Source organism: Oryctolagus cuniculus, chromosome 8 (assembly GCF_964237555.1).
Source record: "Oryctolagus cuniculus chromosome 8, mOryCun1.1, whole genome shotgun sequence".
In the NCBI taxonomy this organism is placed as follows: Eukaryota; Metazoa; Chordata; class Mammalia; order Lagomorpha; family Leporidae; genus Oryctolagus; species Oryctolagus cuniculus.
The window spans coordinates 52,612,615-52,629,438 of NC_091439.1; the positions used below are offsets into that span (position 1 = coordinate 52,612,615).

Sequence of the window (16,824 nt, forward strand, 5' to 3'; positions counted from 1 at the left end):
TCAAAAATTAAAAATTAAAAAAAAAATGAAGCAGCCTGGATTATTTAGTCTGCTCTGCAGTGGGTGATGCAATGGAAATCCTCTGTTTATATCAACAGTCAGAATGAGAAAAACGCTGTGTTTCTCCAGGCACAGGGCGGGAGGAGAACCTTGGCAATGGTGTGGTACATACATGCAGATGGCATGAAACACACAGGGATATGAAACTGCCAGGGCTGGGAAGCATTACATACTTGAGGTGAGCCCAGCAAATGCAGGGATTCAGGTTAACTTTGCAACAAAGTCTTTCCACATCTGAATTTATCATTCCCACAGCTAGGATGGTACTTTTATTGTGCGATGAACCATGCAGATTTTGAAGTTAGAGAGAGCCCACAAAGGAGAAATCTGTCTTGGAGAAAATGGATAGGGGGGCTCTGAAATTACAGGAGCAGAAAAACAAAGATGCTGAACTGATGAATTGCGGTTTCACCGTCCCAGCCATCAGGAGGCAGCTGAGTTAAGAGTATGCGCTTTGCAGTGAGTCTTCCAAGGCTTACATCTGAGCTCCAGCTGAGCAGCTTTAGACAGATCACTGCTCAGTTTCCTATCCGCAAATACAGTAATAAAAGGATCACTCTCGTAGAGTTGAACTAACTAGTGCACGCACACACACATTTTAATAAATGCTTCATAGATATCAGTTATTGCTACCAAAATTCAGGAAATAAAATTTATTTTTTAATAAACCTCATGGTGCCAATTCAAAGATTTTATTTATTTATTTATTTATTTATTAAAGATTTATTTATTTTACTTGAAAGAGTTACACAGAGAGAAGAGAGGCAGAGAGAGAGAGAGGGAGGGAGGGAGAAAGAGAGGGAGAGAGAGGGGTCTTCCATTTGGTGGTTCACTCCCCAATTGGCTGCAACAGCCAGAGCGGTGCCGATCCGAAGCCAGGAGCCGGGAGTTTCCTCCGGGTCTCCCACGTGGGTGCAGGGGCCCAAGGACTTGGCCCATCTTCCACTGCTTTCTCAGGACACAGCAGAGAGCTGGACAGGAAGTGGAGCAGCCGGGTCTCAAACCGGCACCCATATGGGATGCCGGCACTTCAGGCCAGGGCGTTAACCTGCTGCGCCACAGCGCTGGCCCCTATTTTATTTATTTGAAAGAGCTACAGAGAGAGGTAGTGACAGAATGAGAGAGAGAGGTCTTCCATCCGCTGGTTCACTCCCCAAATGGTCACTATGGCTAGAACTGAGACGATATGATGCCAAGAGCCAGGAGCGTCTCTCACGTGGGTGCAGGGACCTAAGTACTTGGGCTGTTTTCTGCCGCTTTCCCAGGTAGCTGGATCAGAAGTGGAGTAGTCAGGAATCAAACTGGTGGCCATATGGGATGCTGGTGCTACAGACCGGAGCTTTAACCCACTGCACCACAGCGCCAGCCCCAGGAAATAAAATTTAATTTTTCAAGTCTCTCAACTTCTCCCTTATTTACCTGATTTGGATTTGGTTTTCTCATTAGCTTCATAACCAGTTACATTTCTTAGAAGGAAAAGTGCCTGGCTTCGCAAAGCCTTTGGGTTCTTGATTTTTTTCCCAGTACGGAGCTGTGTAATCATGAGATTATCCTCTACATAATTATCCAAATCCACAGCCAATTTATGAATAGAAATCCTGCTGGAGAATTGGAATATTATGATCAGTTAGACATTTCCAGGAGAAAGATGTGAATTTTATTTGCTTAAAATAAAAGGAGAAAAGAAAAGAAAGCAAGCAAACCTCCAACGCAGCCAACCGAGTTTAATCAGCTGTTTGCCTGCAGGCGCTGAGGCGGCCAGGACCGAGGTGTCGGAAGCAGGAGGCCTGAACCCGCCGAGCGGGAAGAGTGTCCGCGGGATTACCGATCAGACAGAAGCACCCCCAGCCCCTCATCTTCTCCTTCGCTCTGAGATACACACAAAGCTCTTTATTTATTTTATACTTAAAGTGTCAAAGGTGCCCAGGGGGTGGGCCTCTGTCCTGGGGATTGGCAGACCACACTCCGGGGCCGACATAATAAGAGTCCACCGTGGGGCAGTGCGAGTCACACAGCGTGTGCTCAGCCCCGGCGGCCGTGGCAGGGAGTCTCCTATTGGCCGGGGAACAAACGCGGCCCTGCAGGTCCCCGGGAAGAGGCGACAGGGCTGGAGAACGCCTGATGGCCACACTCGCAGGGCGCAAAGGCGGCTCTGCGGGACCAACATCCAGACGCACAAACGACTCCAACTCGGGGACAAGCCCGCAGAGACGGGCCACAGACAAGGATGCTACTACTCCTGTGCGATCCAAAGGCGCGCCAACCGCAAAAGGGACTACACAGAAAAGACAGCAGTTTACTACTTCTGTCTGCTCCCTGAGCTGGCTAGTAAGCATCCCGTGGTGCACACAAAGCCGCAGAGTCCTGACCACAGCTGTCTCACGAGCCAAAAAGACTTGCTCAGAAAACCAGGCCTGCGCCCGCCCGCTCCATCACCTGCAGCTCTGAGGCCTCATTTCGTCAGGCTGGTTTGGAAAATGAGTACAGTTTTAGACGGGCAGGATTCTATACTTTCTATAAGAGTTCTGTTACCGAGCAAAATTTGTTCAGTCACGGAGCAAATGCGCTCAGAGCGTCAGTCACCTGATTTGGGCGAGAACTTTGTTGTTTCTCCAGCCACTCCACTTGCTTTCTTTGGTAGCTCCTCAAGCGGAAGAACTCTCATTTTCTCCTTTCTCTAATAAGGAGGGTGGCAATCTGAGACTTAGTGTTAAGGCTGTTCTTTGCTTGTAGCTAATGAAGGAATATTTGCCAGTATGAAGCTAACAGTGATACAGAATATTTAAAAAAAAATCAGAAAATCAAACTAGGCAAGTGAAACACATTAACTTTAACTGGCCAAACATCACTGCTTGCTTTCTATTCTTTCCTTCATGCTTAACTTAGAAGTATAGATGTAAAATAATATGTACTATATTTTCAAACTCATCAGTAGTAGTTAAGCATTTATTGAGTATCTGTTGCACACTGTACTTGGTATTTTTGAGGGCTACCAGAAAAATAGAGCAAATATTTCCAAACTTCAAAGACAATCTCACTGCGGAAGTAAGCACAAATAACTTGAGAAAAATTCTCGACCCACAAGGATGAGCTTACGAAATCATCCCATCCTTCCTACTATTCAGGGAAAAAAAGGCCATTGTTGACTGATCTTGACAAAGAAAGCAGAACTGGGATGATTATCTTACTTTTATAAGATCAGAGTGAGGAAGGTAGCAAGGAATATAGTCTCCATTTGAAGATAAAGAAAGTCGAAGTCACAGGTCAGTGGTTTGTCCAAATTCAAGCAGCAACTCACTAGAATTATGTGCCAGGAGTTAGATACAGCTTTTCAACATCTAATCCTCTGCGGTTTATATGACACAATTGTCTTGGTTTTTGTGCGGGAAGAAACTAATAATCACAGTGAAAAACAGGAAACACAATGTCAGTAGAGTGTCGATTCCATGGCAGAGGAGTCTCCTAGGCTTCATTCTCAAATTCTAGAACTCTGAAATAGCAGCTGCTATATTTTTTCTAAAGCAGAAGCGTACTAGTGTTGACCTTATTCAAGTTATAATATAACTCCAGAGGGACCAATGAAAGGAAAGGAAAGAACTGATGAGGTCTAAGTGGTGATTGCATTTATAGATTAATCCTGACAGGAAGCAAATATATCTCCTCCCAGGAGGCCCAATAGAGTCAACTGAGAAGTGAGCTTGTTATTTATGAGCAGAGTGCATTTTTTCCAGCACAAGAAACATTTTCATAACTTTAAATGAAACATTCTTTTTTTGGTAGCAAGTATTTTATAAGAGTAAGAACTGTATTGTCAACCCTCCCACCCCACCCCCACCCACCCCCCCGCCCACCATTGGCTATGTGTGAAATTCTCTTCTACTCTTTACACTGCTAAATGGCAGTTTGTCCTGCCTTGATATCATAATGGAGAAATTGTGTGCACTCATACACAAGCATTTCACATGCTGAAACCTGCAGTAACCCGCCGAGGGCGAAGAATGGGCCAAATGAGTAGTTGGCAGCATGGCCCCAGAGCAATTTCATTTCCATCTGTTACGTATGGTGGCCTTCCATATACAATCTCATGTGAAGCTAATAAGTTTGGAAAACACTTATCTAAATGAATCAGTGAAGGTGAGGTAGGAGTATAATACTGATGGGCTTTTTATTTCTCAATAAGGTAACAAACTCTAGAAGACATTACCACATACCATAAAACATGCCAACCACATATACTCACTGTACAGTCATCAGCAAAGACTCTTCATGAAATAGGTGTGCCATGGACACAACATAACTAATTTGTAACGTTAGAGCTAAATAATAAGTTTCCTTAAACAGAAAAAGAGTCTCCCTTTTCTGATCGATAATATTAAGTGACAGTAAATGTCATTGGGGAGTTAATGTTAACTCTTAAGGTGAGATTACAGTATTGTGGTTTTCTTGAAAAGGAATTCATGTATTTTAGGGATACACTCTGAAATATTTACAGATGAAATCAGATGAAGTCTGAGACTTGATTTAAAATAATGTGAGGCCTAGCAGTGGGAAGTAAGGAAGGGTGTTGATTAGGCAAGATTAGCTATGGATTGTTAAACGTGGAGACTAAATAAGAGTACATGAGGTTTCTTTTTGTACATCTGCTGCATTTGCACATATTTGCAAGTTGCAACAATACATTTTTTTGAAGTATTAACTTTTGAAGACTGCAAGTGAAACGTGTAGTCTTGATAACACCTGAGAAGCAGCCAGAGATCTTTCTGAAATTATTTTAAATCTGCCTAGCCCCTAGTTTAGCAAGCCAACCAAATAGGGCTTTGGCCTCCCTAATGGGTCTGTAACGCAGCCCAGACTCTGCACATTTGGAGCGTCTGCTTACTGTGCTACCAATAATACACTGTATTTTTACTCAGGACCCATTCTGCCTACATCTCCTCCATACAATAGTTCTCAGGGTAGCCTGCTGTATGAACTGTCCTGTTAGAATATGCTGGGAAGTCATAACTGATTTTTAATATTACCTTAAGCAAAATGCAAACAAAATGTTAAAACTGCAATGCAAAAAATAATCATACCGTATACTTCAAAGCTGTTAGCATGGGTAAATGAGCATTGTCTATAAAACCCCGAGAATCACGCCCCCTATTAACACTGTCTTGGGAAATCAGAGGCTACAACTGTGAATGGGCATGGCAGCCATGCCTGCTTTTACCCAAACTACCACACTTCTATTATTCTACTTCTGACAGAATAAACAAGTTAAACAACTGAAAACAAAAATTCTGAACGGTAGGAAAGAACAATCGCCATCCTCATTTCTCTTTAAAAAAATTTTTTTAAATAAGAAACAGTAGGCTGGTGATTGGAATGCTTAGAGTATCTGAATTAAGTCAGCCAGCATTTTAAATAGTTTAATATAGTTCATGGTCATGGATATCACCAAAAAGTAGGGTAGGGTGGGAAAATTACCTTTGCTTAAATGCTCTCTATGTTTCAGGCACTATGCTGGACACCTCTGATGGAAAAGCTTAGTATGTAGGTTTTACCCCCACATTAGAGATAAGAAAGTTGACGGGTCATGGCCATGTCCTTAATGAGAGGTATATTTAGAATGTTAAGGAGACTTGGAACTCATGGTTATTTAAAAAAAAAAAAAAATTGCTTCCAGCCTACTGACACTGCTCTGGGTATTTCAAACTGTATCAGTACAGGACTCATGGAAGTCCTTTGAAAGGCTCTTAAATTTTCAAAGAAATAATTCTATAGATTATTTATAGGTACTTCAAAAACTGTGGGAAAATGAGATTAAAAGATAAATTTATTTTGGTTCAAAAATTTTGAAATCCATGCATTTGTGGGGTCTTCTGGAAGTTCACGGGAAATGTACATTTTGAGAAAAACTGTGCATGCATTTCAAAGCTGTAACATATATATATTACATACGAACTTTTTTACTTTGCTGCTAAAGCAAAATTTCCACCTAGCATGGTCCAAGTCAAGTTAATCGAATTGCATAATTCGACTCTACCAGAAAGAGACAGTGGAACAGTCAGAAGAGTGATCCCGCTCTGGTCAATCCTACTATCCTTCACATTGGAAAGATAATTGCTTACCAGCGAATTGTCCCTAGATTCAACTAGCAGTAATTCAGGCTGGAACAAGCTCTTAAGTCCCACTGCAGCTTCTCCAAGTGCGGGGGAGTTTGGATAATTAAAGACATGGCAGTGCCACTTGCTAGGATTTCACTCCTCTTTCTCTTTCACCTCCTATAAAAGAAGAAACTTTAGTTTAAAGATTAGATTTTTTTCTCTCTCTCCTTTTCTAAAGCTGGGTATACCAACTGGCATAGGCTGTATTAAAATCGGGAGAAACCTCAGTGAAAAAGCCTCTCTCGGAAGGCAGGCTTTCTTGTTAATATGCACCAACATGAAAGGCTTTCTTTTCATCCTATACAACTACAGTGTGTGTAAATTGCAGGGGGCTCATTGGCATAAATCTCGGCTGCGACCTCTGAGGTAAACTGGATTTACATTACTTTCTGACAAGAATTAAATGAAGGCCTTGTGGATATATGAACAGCCTTCTAGGCTGCAACAGATGGGCATGAATGTGTTCCCTAGGAAAACTATCAGTGACATCTGGGTCCTCCAAATTCTGGTGGTCTCAGCCAATTAAGGGGGGGGGGGAGGTGGGGGCGGGGAGGCCACAGCACAGCCCCCAGCCAAAACCAAGGCAGAAGTGTTTGTGTTTGGGGATGGGATCAGGCTGGCCCGCAGCAGCGAGGTTAGCACTTTATTGTTATCATTCAAATGGAGAATGTGGCTTACAAGCTATTTGTATACCGCAGAGAGGATAATATGATTTTTCTCATTTGACCGGAGGAGATGGCCCGCTCCTGCAGCTGATATCATATTTCAGCGCAATCTCTTTGGGACGGGTGCTTACTTTTGTCTCCTCCAAGGCAGGCGGATGGTGTGCTGTCTGCCAATTTCTGTAGCGCATTCACATGTCACAAAGCAGGTGAACTCGAAGACAAAACTGGGCTCTTTCCCCAGTACATTGTTTCCTCCCCATCTACTGCTCTCCTCCTCCACTGTGGTGTTTACTGGCTTCACAAAGAAATCAAAATCAAGGCTTCCTGGTCAAAACAAAGGCAAAAGAATGACATCAGCAATCTTTAATGAGGTGATGAACCACAAACTCTACTTCTGAACTTAGCAGACTTCAGCTGGGTCTAACAGGCAGACAGGAGGAAAACTAGGGAAACCGAGGCAAGAGGCCACGGTTCCTCTGGCAACTCTCGTTTTCTGTGCTGTCCTGGCCGATTTGCTTGGGCTGGGTAGAACAAGCAACCAAGGATGGGGGTAGTGGCACAATGGGAGGTGAGCTGAGAAGTAATTTTTACTTGTTCGAGTACCAAGAGGAACAAGCAGACCTATTTAGCTATTTCAGTTCCTACATCTTCTAGGCCCTAGCACTGAAAAACAGAAGTTTGGGAACAGAGGTAGCCAAGCCTTAATTCTGGATTTACCACTTACAGGATAAGAGATAATGGGCAAATTATTTAACTTCTTTGAGTCGTATTATTTGTACCTGTAAGATCAGGCTAACAGTAGTATACCTACAACCAACTCAGGATGTAATAACACAGGAAAGGCTTATCCTGAGCTTGTAGGCTGAGTACTGAACAACTTGGACGGACTCTTAACCTCTGAACTAGTTTCGCAAAGTGGAAGCCATTACATTACACTTGTTTTTGGAAATTCAGAAAACTGATTTTTCAAAGGCAATTTTCATTACTTTTAAGAGCTAAGGCCATACTTTAAAATTACATATTTCCTTTCATGTATAAGTTTCCGACGTTAGGATTTGCTAACATGAACATACCATCAAAAGTATCTGGATATTTCTACATTATCAAATAGACTATCAAGAGACAAGCAAAATAAAACATCTAGATCCCCCCCATCCAAATGAAATTAAGATGTGTGCTTTCGTTTGTTTCCCTAGTTGCAGAAATAAAATCGTCCCATCTTCAAGTGGCTTTTACATGTGATGTTTTGGAAGATAAGGTTAATTGTGACAATTTGGATACCACCCATTCAGCCCCTGTCCTCAGTGTTGTTTAACACACAGTAATTTCACATCACCATTGTTTACAACAACCACAACAAAGAAGGCGAAAGGGCAAGTGGACCTCCTGAACAAGAGAACCTGCGGCACAAGCCGAAAATGCTTGTCCCACTACATCTTTCAAGTGCATGCTCACAGTAGGGAGTTTTGTTCTCTTATTTTCTGCGCCGTATGATTTTCTAAAGACCCACTTAGAAGACCCGCAGCAAGCAGAGCCTCAGCACAGTATACGACTGCTCCTAGAGGAAGCCAAACTGCTGGCCCACAAGGAAATCTCTTGCTGTTTTTTCTCCACAGGCCTCATCCACTGGACCAGAGGAACCCACAGACCCGAGGGTGAGGGTGAAAACAATTTTAAGCCCAGTTTTCACACAGATTGTGAGATTCTGTCATTATTAAGCCCCAAAACCAAATGTAACTTTGTCTCCTTCTGTTGGTAGCAATATCATCCTGTGGAGCAATGCACAGCAGAAGGGCCTTTGTCACAGAGGGATTCAGAAGAAAACTGATGCCAAACAAAAGCACCTGTTGTTTCCTTCTTGTAATGACCTTAGAAGTGACCAGTTGTCTGTGAGTCCCCCACACTCCTCCCGAGGCCTTTCCCAACACTACCATCTCACACATCATTATTGCATGTAAAAGGAGAATAATTGAGGAGAAGATCAATAAATTTAAAAGCTCTTTAAGGAAAGACATAATGAATTTGGTACAGCACATATTTTTAGATCAAAGATGCCTTTGAAGTGACAAAACCGTAATCCATAAACTACCAAAGCACTTCCTTTCTCTCCTGAACTGCTTGTTGTCAAATAAAATGGAAGTTAAGGAAATTATCTTTATCTGAAAATGGCCAAAAGAAGCCATCACCTCATGACAGCCTTGTCACAAGCCACAATTGGGGAAATTGTCAGGAAGGCCAGGCCTAACAAGCAGAGGAGCGGGCTTGCTGTTTGCGCTAATCTGGCTGGGCAGCCCCCACACACAAGCCCAGTCGCTTGCTGAGTGCAACAGCGAGGGCTTTGTCAGCCTTAGCAGGGACTGGAAAGAGCACTCTTTCATGAATATGTATCGCCATTGCTCCGTGTCCACAGAGACAAACCACTCCAAACTGAGATGGAAAACACACACACACACACACACACACACATACCTCTGACCAACAAAAAACGGAGCGGGCCTAAGCTACTGGTCTGAGTGTAGTGAAATGCTAGTAACTAATGAGAGATCACGCGTCGGCAATGGAGCCAGAGGCACCGCTTCCATGTGTTTGCTGGGATCTTTATTTCCCAGCAATTGAGAGGAAATCTGCAGGGAGCTTTCAATCTTTGGGAACCACGTGCATAGACTCAGAGATGCTACACCTCGTTACAAGGATTGCAAATCACACATTCATCTTCCCAGTGCCAAATACACTCTGCAGCTCTAATTCTAAAGTGAAAACAGCTCTGAGAGTAAATGCATGTGCAGTTTTAAGAAACGGATCAAATATCGTATTGGCTTCTGATGTAGTAGAAACACCAAGTAGAAAATTTTGATGAAGACCTAGCATTTCCCAGCGTGGAGCAGAAAGACATTGTGGTGGCAGAAAGTGAAAATTGTAAATAAAGAATTTGAAGGTGAAGTGAGAAAAAAGAAAAAAAAAAAACCCACACTGAAGGCCCTTTGTAATCCTAATAGTCTTGTTTTTAAAAAGCCATATGTATGCATGTCCTTTTCTAAAAAGCTGAATTCTACGCATAACCTTGGGCAAAGGAATGGTAAGGTTTATAATTACTGAACTTTGAGTTTTTTTACCGACATTGAAAGTCAGTTTAGATTAAAAATATGTGTTTATACATATTTATATTTCATTTCACTTTTTATAGAAACAGATAACACAGTCAGAAGAGTATAAGGCTGTTTGCTTGTTACTTCTCCTGATATGACAAAGTTTGATTGCCCACTGTGCAAGAGACAAAGCTGGGTTTGGAGGGGTTTGGATATTACGCAATGTTTGCCATGGACATTAGCATTTCATTAGCATAGCCTGCTCTACGTGGAATCCAGCATTGAATGGTCCCAGCGCACTAAAGCTAATCCTCTTTAAAGAGCTACAGGCTATATTACATGTGGCCACAGCAGCAGTCGTGCCATCGCTGCGTCACTTTGAAGACGATGAACAGAGTTCTGTCTGTACCCGTCCTCGTAAACCACTGCTCTCTGTGCTGTGAAATCCTTCTGTTTTCATCAAGGAGAATTAGGAGGAGGCCGCACTCCCAGTCAGCGCTCTGAAAGCTGGACTGCTCTCCAAGAGGAGATGTTATGCTGATTTCATTTTTTCCTAAGTGTCTATCCACAGTCTTTTCAACTGAGATTAAAATGAACTATATCCAAATATTTTTGGTCCTTTGATTAGGATCAAGTGCTAACCATACCTTCTGTCAAGGGAATTAGATCCCAGATAATCGGGTGACGTCTGAGTGATTGTCATAGGTCTTTTTTATTCCACTCGCCTTATTTTTACAGGATGCCCTTAAACGTTTCAAAGCAAGAGTTGGAGTTCCCACAAGGATAACTCAACTGAGGATATCCAAATCAGCAGCAGATAAATAATTCAATGAGCCAGTTTCAACAAGAACTAGCAACCTAAAATTGTTTAAGATTGCAGAAACTAAAGGTTTTTTTTTTATTTAAAAACAAAGGAAAATAAGTGAAGTCCATTATTTTACTGAAGATAGTCCTATGTTAATATTTAGATTTTTTAAAAGGGAAGTGTTTTATTAGAAACAAGACCAATTTTGTTTTTCTCATTTTGTAGTAACTAACTTAAAAATAAGTCATCAGTTTATAAATTGTTTACTTAGAACCCCACACAGTAAATTATCCTATGATTTCAAAGCCAAAGATGCTTTGATTTTCATGCTAAAAAATCTCTTTTTATTCAATTATGAACATCTAAACCTTATCATATTGTCCCTTTTTGCCTTAAATCCCAGGAAACTCAGCCAGATTTTGCACAAAGCACCAAAAGGGATCCCTCATTTGCATAATATTCTAAAAACCATCCAACCCAGACCCTCCATTACTTGGTCCACATTCTCTTCTCTTGGTTTACTAGTTTTAGACACATCTGTGTTTCTCATTGTAGGTAATTTCACATTTTTTTGAAGATATGTGCAGGTTAGAGTACATTTCCAAATAGTGCTCCTTTCTTCATTTGCCTGTTTCCTTCCCACACATTTGCCACAGAGGCTTAGTGGCACAGTGGAAAGCACACAGGCTTGGGACATTTTTGCCTGCTTTGCTGAGGTGATGATTAAGTATGTGACCACTTAAAACTGTACTTCTGCTCCTCTGGGCAATGTGGCATCTTCAGAAATTAGAGGAAACTTTTGCTCTGGGTTTCATGCTGTTTCCCCCTTTAATGCTGACAACATTTGCATTCTGGCTGAAGTCTCATGGATAATTAATGTGACTGTTGGCTCTTATGTCCCACTCACTTCTTAGGTAGAGTACTCTGAAAGGTTTTATTGCAGCCATTCCGAAGCTAGCAAACACCTTCCTCACATGCTGGGCCTCTTTCTATGTGTGCCACATTAAAAGTTATCAAAGTGGCCGGCACCGCGGCTCACTAGGCTAATCCTCTGCCTGCGGCACCGGCACACCAGGTTCTAGTCCCGGTCGGGGCGCCGGATTCTGTCCTGGTTGCCCCTCTTCCAGGCCAGCTCTCTGCTGTGGCCAGGGAGTGCAGTGGAGGATGGCCCAAGTGCCTGGGCCCTGCACCCCATGGGAGACCAGGAGAAGCACCTGGCTCCTGCCTTTGGATCAGCGTGGTGCGCTGGCCGCAGTGGCCATTGGAGGGTGAACCAACAGCAAAAAGGAAGACCTTTCTCTCTCACTGTCTACTCTGCCCTCAAAAAAAAAAATAAATAAATAAATAAATAAATGAATAAAAAGTTATCAAAGCATCTCTTCTACAGGATTTTCCCATTCTCTCTTACACTATTTTTTTCTCTTATATTATTTCTAATTATCTATTTTGTATCACTTCTTCTCCACACTTCTAGTTTAAACAAAGTAGGAAAAGAAGTAGAGAGTTGGGTAAATTTACAATGGTTTAAGATATTTTAGTCAAAAGTGACATCCCTAGGGGAGAAAAAAAAACACTGAGTATGAATATACTGGAAAATTTAAAAATGACACGATAGTCTATTAATCAAAATTATTTTAAAATGCAAACATTTCAGCTTTATCCAGAATAAATACATATTAAATATATGTTGCTACTGCACTTTTATGAAAACTAATAGTGGGACACACCCTAAACAAATTTCACAGGTTACCAAAAGGGAAAAAAATTGTTACAATGTATAATAGCTCTAAATTACCAATAAAAATTAAACTTTTTTTAAAGATTTATTTATTTATTTGAAAGTCAGAGTTTCACAGAGAGAGGAGAGGCAGAGAGAGAGAGAGAGGTCTTCCATCCGATGGTTCACTCTTCAATTGGCTGCAATGGCTGGAGCTGTGCCAATCTAAAGTCAGGAGCCAGGAGCTTCTTCTGTGACTCCCAAGTGCGTGCAGGGGCCCAAGCACTTGGGCCATCTTCTACTGCTTTCCCAGGCCATAGCAGAGAACTGGATCAGAAGTGGAGCAGCCGGGACTAGAACCAGCACCTATACGGGATGCCGGTGCTTCAGGCCAGGGCGTTAACCCACTGCGCCACAGTGTTGGCCCAAAATTAAACATTTCTAATTAAGCCACTCAGAAATTTCAATAATACTCAAAATGATCTTAGAGTCATTGTCCAGTACGTTTCCAAATTTTAGGGATGCAGCTAAAACTGCATTCAGATGAAAATTCATAGCTTTAGAACTTCTAATAATAAAAATGGAAAAGTATACATTTAACTTTCATCTCAAAAAACATAGAAAAAGAGCAGGCCGGCGCCGCAGCTCACTAGGCTAATCCTCCACCTGCGGCACCGGCACCCGGGTTCTAGTCCCGGTCGGGGCACCGGTTTCTGTCCCAGTTGCTCCTCTTCCAGTCCAGCTCTCTGCTGTGGCCAGGGAGTACAGTGGAGGATGGTCCAATCCTTGGGCCCTGCACCCGCATGGGAGACCAGGAGGAAGCACCTGGCTCCTGGCTTCAGATCGGCGCAGGGGGCCAGCCGTAGCGGCCATTTGGGGGGCGAACCAACGGAAGGAAGACCTTTCTCTCTTTTTCTCTCTCACTGTCCAACTCTACCTGTCCAAAAAACAAACAAACAAACGAACAAAAAAACCCCATAGAAAGGCCAGAAAAGTGGTCTTTGAAAACCTAATTTAACAAGAAGGAATCCTTTCAGAATGGGAAAAGAATACCAATTATGGTTAAGATTTTAGAAGTGTTAGAGATCATATGTACAAATCCAAGCTAAAAACTATGAACATTTACATGAGATATATGTTTTCTGCAAGAACTTTGGTACACTATTAAAATTGGTCAAAGCAAAACAAACAAACAAACAAAAAACCCAAGATCTAATTAAGACTAGATGAGAAAAATTGTTTATTATTTCTAAGAAAAGTGCCAGTTTCTTTCTTCCTTCCTTCCTTCCTTTCTTTCTCAAGATTCATTTATTTATTTGAAAGGCAGAATTACACAGAGGCACAGGCAGAGAAAGAGAAAGAAAGCTCTTCCATCCTTCCTTAATTCACTCCCCAAATTGCCACAACGCCCGAAGCTGGGCCAATCTGAAGCCAGGAGTCTGAAGCTTCTTTTGGGTCTCCCATGAGGGTGCAGGGGCCCAAGGACTTGGGCCATTTTCTACTGCTTTCCCAGGCCACAGCAGAGAGCTGGATTGGAAGTGGAGCAGCCAGGACTCAAACGGGTGCCCATATGGGATGCTTGCACTGCAGGTGGCAGCTTTACCCACTGCGTCACAGCGTCAGCTCCAGTGCCAGTTTCAGTTGAAGTCATAGCACATTTCCACCAAATCTTTTAGAACTATGTAACTTCCTGGGTATTTAGGTTACTGTAGAGAATCGAAAAATAGAAAATATATTCCCATTTCCCATTTCATTTTATAAGGCTGACATGATACTGTTATTAATACCTGACCAAGATAGTGAGAAGAAAAAAGATAGCTCTATAATACATTGTTATTGTCAATTTCTATATCCAAAATATAAACTTCCAAGTATAAATTTAATAAGAAAAATATTCAAGCTATTTAAGATGAAAGAAAACATTACTACGGTAAATAGAATAAGTCAGAACAGATTCCTAGATTTAAAAACGTAATGTTTTAGGGATGTTTGTTCTCTCCAAAATAATCAAGACTTTTAATAAACTTAATTTTTAAAAACCATAAGATAGATTTAAAGATGGCAAATGGAGAAAAAGAGAGAAAAAAAGCAGCCCTGGTTGGTAGCATTTGCCAATTTCTGTGGTGTAAATATTCCTGCTGTGGCTGACTTTCAGTTCCCAGTGTGAGATCACTGGAAATGGAATTGAAAAGAGATGTGCATCAACACAAAATTACAGAATTGCTGAATGTCCACTATAGAGATAGAATAGAAATAAGTAATGTCAAAAGCATAGCTAGTCGTAAAATACAATAAAATAAATAAACTGTCTTTGTTTTCAAATAATTTGATTAGCTTTAAGCTTATATATTTAATTTTTAATGATGGTTGTGTGTAACCAATTGCTCACAAAATTTCTGAAAATTTAATAATTAGCTCTCAATAACCAGAATGAGAGAAGTCCAGAATGCCACTGAGAGGAACCATGAGAAATTTCTAGTAGAAGAGTTACTAAAAAAAAAAAATAGAGCTTTAAGACTAATATGATGACACTGAATCAGTTTTTGCTTCTTTTCAAGTTTCATAAATTTCATCCCCAAAATGCAAAATGGCCTAAATAATATCTTAGCTATTGTCATTTCATTAACAATGAAACTGGCATAAATATTTAATTGCTTTTTCTTCACAAAATCATATTTACTAATAGTAAAAAAAGAAATGTTGGCAAAGAAGTAGAGAAATGAGAACCTTCATGCTTTGCTGTTGTAAGTGTAAGACGGTAGAGTAACTTTGGGAAACAGTTTGACAATCTCTTAAAAAGTTAGATGTAAATTTATTGTAAAACCCAATAATTCAACTCCCAGGTATTTTTTGCTTAGGAGAAATAAAATATATATCCACTAAAGACTTGTCCAGGAATGTTCACAGCAACATTATCCAATTAGCCAAAAAAACTAGAAACAATTCAGATGTCTATCAGCTCATGAATGGCTAAGCAAAATATGATATATCCAGACAACGGAATATTTTCTGAAACTAAAAAGGAACTTGCTACAACACACACGAATCTCAGAAAGATGCTAAGTGGAGGGCCGGTGCCATGGCTCACTTGGTTAATCCTCCACCTGCGGCGTCGGCATCCCATATGGGCATTGGGTTCTAGTCCCGGTTGCTCCTCTTCCAGTCCAGCTCTCTGCTGTGGCTTGGGAGGGCAGTGGAGGATGGCCCAAGTGTTTGCGCTCCTACACCCGCATGGGAGACCAGGAAGAAGCACCTGGCTCCTGGCTTCGGATCGGCGCAGCACCGGCTGTAACAGCTATTTGGGGGGTGAACCAACGGAAGGAAGACCTTTCTCTCTGTCTCTCTCTATCACTGTCTAACTCTACCTGTCAAATAAAAAAAAAAAAAAAAAGAAAGATGTAAGGTGCAAAAACCCATAAATTCTGTGATTCTATTTATAAGAAAATTTAAGAGCAGGCAAATCAAAGACAGAAATTAGATTAATTGGGTCGAACGTGAGTTGGGAATAGTAATGAGGACTAAATGTAAATGATCACAGAGATTTTATTTTGGTAATTAAAATATTCTAAACCTGGATTTTGGTGATGTTTTCATAACTTGATCAATTTTGTAAAACAATTAGTTACTCACTTAAATGGGTAAACCTTTTGGTAGGTAAATTATACCTCAATGAGATTGTCAAAAATTATATTTTGCTAAGTTTCATTCATTAATATTTGGTCATCTCTATTTACAATTGAGGCAAACGAGACTCCAGAAGGTTGAATAGCTTGCTTACAATTAAGCTGCTGAAAAGAATTCACACCTCCAGATGTTATTTCTGCCTGCCCAACCTCCTTTGATTCAATACTAAATCATATCTATCTGAATCTCATTTTAGAGCTCATTTGACTGCTTTTCTACTGGAGTCACTGTAGCTAAAAGAAACGTGAAAACCAACACTTTCAATTCATTCATCTATTTACTCATTCATTCACTTAAATAATCAACACATCTTTACTGAGCAGTTATATGTGCCAGACACTATTCGATGAGCTAGACTAGTGATACTGTAGGTAAGCAGAAGTAGATTTAATAGTACAAGAGGTAGATCAATTCAAGGATGCAGATTTGTCATGGTTTGGTTTTGTGATTGTCTATTTAAAATGAAAAGCTCCATGAAGGACTTGTGGTAGAGGACTTATGCTGTAACAATTTGTACTTCCCCTACCATTCAGAGTAGTAAAAGGCCCCGAGAGCTCATGGGATGATTCAGAGATATTGGACTGTGATCCTTCTGTGAGAGCTCTGTACCTGTCTTCCACAGAACTCCAACAAAACCCAGAATTAATGGAGAAAAAGC

The 16,824-nt window shown here is 41.1% G+C and overlaps 1 protein-coding gene across 9 annotated transcripts in view; it reads right to left on the reverse strand.

Moving 5' to 3' along the window:
- Positions 1 to 16,824, reverse strand: part of ALPK1 (alpha kinase 1) — a 173,777-nt gene that overhangs the window by 96,847 nt on the left and 60,106 nt on the right. For 6 of the 9 annotated variants that reach the window (XR_011378302.1, XR_011378303.1, XM_070047742.1 and 3 more), the window contains exons 2-3: positions 7,006 to 7,198; positions 6,174 to 6,326 (exon numbers count right to left, since the gene is read on the reverse strand). The exons of 2 other annotated variants lie outside the window; for them this stretch is intronic. The gene's annotated coding sequence lies outside the window, so the exon portion shown is untranslated. Of the gene's footprint in view, positions 1 to 6,173; positions 6,327 to 7,005; positions 7,199 to 16,824 lie in introns of those variants that run through there. One more of the 9 variants, XM_070047740.1, reaches the window with a different exon arrangement.